The sequence below is a fragment of the Lissotriton helveticus genome, chromosome 2_1, assembly GCF_964261635.1.
Source record: "Lissotriton helveticus chromosome 2_1, aLisHel1.1, whole genome shotgun sequence".
In the NCBI taxonomy this organism is placed as follows: Eukaryota; Metazoa; Chordata; class Amphibia; order Caudata; family Salamandridae; genus Lissotriton; species Lissotriton helveticus.
The window spans coordinates 1,266,188,062-1,266,191,491 of NC_136059.1; the positions used below are offsets into that span (position 1 = coordinate 1,266,188,062).

The following is a 3,430-nucleotide window of genomic DNA, read 5'->3' on the forward strand; positions in this document are numbered from 1 at the left end:
AGGCAGCTGCGGCGGCCCGGAAGAAAGTGGATGTGGCGGAGCAAAGCGGGCTGGAGCCGAGTAAGGGGATGTTCAAATAAGTAAACCTAGAACATATGTTAGAAGGGACAACATACTGTACATTTAAGTAACCAAATACTCCCAGTTTCCTGAGTAAACCACCACAAATATCAAAATCACCAAAACAAATTAAAGAATTGATCCAAGTAAGAACTTGAAAAATGTGTTGTCTGAAATATACAATGACGTTTAAATGCGTTTGGTCCACAGTTACTTTTGTTTTCAGAGTTTCCGAAAAGGTATACTTTAGTTGAAATGTGTACCAATCCTTGGTTTAAGATGCAGTTCACAAGCAAGTCATAAAAATTTACAGTAAAAAACGGGACATTTGGTTTGTTATAAAACAAGGTTTAAAAACCAAACCATATGTACCAGTAAAACGTTTATTACAAATTATTATTGCATTACATGTTCTATTAAACTAGAATGACACACCAACACGACCTGTATTAGTGCCGAACAATCTTTTTGCTTCATAATACTGGAACAAAGGAAATCAGTGCATTGGTCAGTCGTTTCCTGTTGCATTCCAACTGGAACGCATTTCTATCTCCCAATCACACATTTCTGTAGTGGTTGATAAGCAGCACGATACGAAAGGTCCCTTTTGTTCTAATCCAAGTGGTTTCTACACAGGCGGTACCTCCTAATAAAAGTTTAGCTTTTCAGTACTGGGCTATGATTCCAATCTTCTTTGTTACATTTTATCAATGATGTAAAAACATGTGCCCACTTTTTGTTGCTATTGTGCATCTGAATTACTGCAATGCAGCTAAAAAGCTTCTCGGATGCAATGTCTTCCGGCAGTTTAGTGAGAAACTGTGCTATATGAATGAAGTCCATCTGTAAAAGGATATCTTCATGCAATCTGAGGATTCCAAGAGCAGTTCTAAATAAAAACTCTTCTCCATCCCTACAGAAGACATCCCAGACTCTTCAAGTCAGATCAAGGAGGAGCGACTTGCTATACAGGGTGAAGATCCAGTCTATAAGATAGATGTCTGGAGTAAGACTGTAAGACTTAAAGTAGAGGAACAGTTTGGGAAGGTTTTCTTCAAAAAATACTTCAAACACGGCAAAATACTTCAGCATCGTGCTATGATCCACACGGAAGAACGCTAACTGGCATGGTTTATTCAGAAGATTTGTGAATGCAATGAATGCATCTGCTTCTTCCAGGTTAAGGATCAGCACTGCAGCAACAAAAGACATTCCTTGTACATATCCAACGTCAGGTCTGTAGCATGTGTATGCCCATAATACACTGTGTAAAAGATCATGATACGGACCACCCTTCTGAAAAATAAAGAGCGATGGGAATGTCCAGGATATGTCCAGCTTTATTAACTCAAGGCTTGCCTCACGGTCAGCAACAGACGATCCTGTATCATCTGTATCATTTGCCGAGCAGGTTTCATTGAATTTTTTCCATCAGTCCTTAGCTCTGGATAGGAAGATTTCATAAAGTTCAGAAGTGATGTTCAGCTCATTTCCTATTGCTAGACTCCATACCTTTCCACGAACGCTAGGGGGTAAGCCTTGCTACCACAGGTCTCAAACTCTTTGTGTACAGCTCATGTTCTCCCAATTTGGGAGGATTTCAGTGTTCCAGATCACCATTGCACTTGCTATGTTTTCTTCTTGCTTAAATCGCTCTCTCATTATTTTCTTCTTCTTTTGGGCATCTTTCATCTCTCGTTTTTTAGCCTCTGCCACCATCTCATCATATTCCAGTCTATGACGGAGAGCTTCTTCAGGAGACTTGGTTGGAAGATTTGCTGGCCGATCTTCCAGAATAAGAGCTGTGGTTGAAAGTGGTTCAAATTCAAAGTTCTTAGGCCTCGAAAACTGAGCTGCAGGCTTACAGGCTTTTCCTGTACGAGTTTCATATTCCCCGGTGCTTGTAAGATTTAGCATGGATACGGATGTTAGATTGCCAGGAGCGCCATCCTTCCTGGCCGGCAAAGCGGCACCGCTGCCGGTCGCCGGGGACGGCAGTTCCTTGTTCCTCCTGGAAGCTGCGGACACCTCCGCCGGAGCCGGCAAAGAAAGGGAAACATGCCGCAGTTAGGACTCGCCAGGCAACTGCATCAATTGCGGAGTTGGTCTTACGGAGCGGGAAGGAGAAAGTCCCGGAGGCTGTCAGAGAGGCAGAGGCAGCTGCACCCACGGCCGCGGTCGCGACGCGCGCTCAGAAGGGGTGGGGGGAAGCACTGCAGGTACAGGGGACAGGTGCGGATGAGGCTCAAGCCCCCTGCCAAAAATGTAAATATTCAAGGCGACCTTCAAACTCAGGCAATTACCATCCGTACAATGGCAGACTCAGAGGCTCTCTTAGCTGGTTCAAAGGGGGTTAAGGAACTCACTCTGGAAGATATGGAAAATAGGCTCAGGAGAAATAATCTCAGTGTGCTGGGGCTACCTGAGTTAGTGGAGGATTCAGATGTCAGGGCCTATATGATAAAACAATTTGAATCGGCCTTCCCCGAGCTCCCGGACTGGAATTGGTCGGCTGAAATTCAGAGGCCGCACCGTACCCCCTTCAAAATACGTCGGGATTCAAGAGGAGGAGATAAGCCAAGGGCAATCCTAATATTTTTGGGGAACTTTATCTTACGGCAGGCTATAGCCGAAAAGGCTAGACCAGATGCAAGTAGGTCCAGTGGGGGAGTCATGTTCTTTGTCCGCCTAGACTATTGCCACGCAACAGTTGAGAGATGCTGGAGGCTGAGGCAATTGATCAAACCCTTCCAGGACAAGAATATTCAAGTATACCTTATTAATCCTGCGCAACTTAAAATAATAAATGAAGGACGGACACAGTATTTTTCATCAGAAGTGAAGGGGCAAGAGTATTTAGACTCCCTGGGTAGTTAGAGAAACTGGCAGGGATGAGGAGGATTTTTTTTCTTCTTCTGAGCCCGGTGGAGAAGAGTTGTTCGTCTTTACCACGCATGTCTGTTTATGGATTCTATTGGGTGTGGAAAAAGGGGTATGGGTGAGCTAAACTTTAAATGGGTAAGGATGTCCTGACTGCTACTGCTGCAAACATCACAAGCACAGATCAAGGTCTGAGTGCTTCACGAGGGAGGGTGCAGAGGGGGGAAAGGGGAGGTGGGCAGGGGGGTGAGGGTGAGCTGGGGTGGTCTGCCATTGAATTAGCATGTGCATATCATAGGTCCCCTGACTTCAAAGCCCCGACAGGAAGAGCTCCAGTTCTTTTCCCCAAACCGACACCGAAAGCGGCAACAGAGGGAGGGGAGGAATAGGTCCTTTTCTATACCCAGACAGGCCCCTAAACCATTTCCAAAGATAACTCCCCCAGCTCAAATGGGATCCCAGTGTTTCAATTGTGCAGAGTGGGGGCACA

The 3,430-nt window shown here is 45.2% G+C and overlaps 1 pseudogene; it reads right to left on the reverse strand.

Annotated features, from left to right (window-relative positions):
- Positions 1 to 483: 483 nt before the first annotated feature.
- On the reverse strand, positions 484 to 2,066 carry LOC144819719 (TBC1 domain family member 12 pseudogene; annotated as a pseudogene).
- Between the last annotated feature and the right edge of the window lie 1,364 nt (positions 2,067 to 3,430).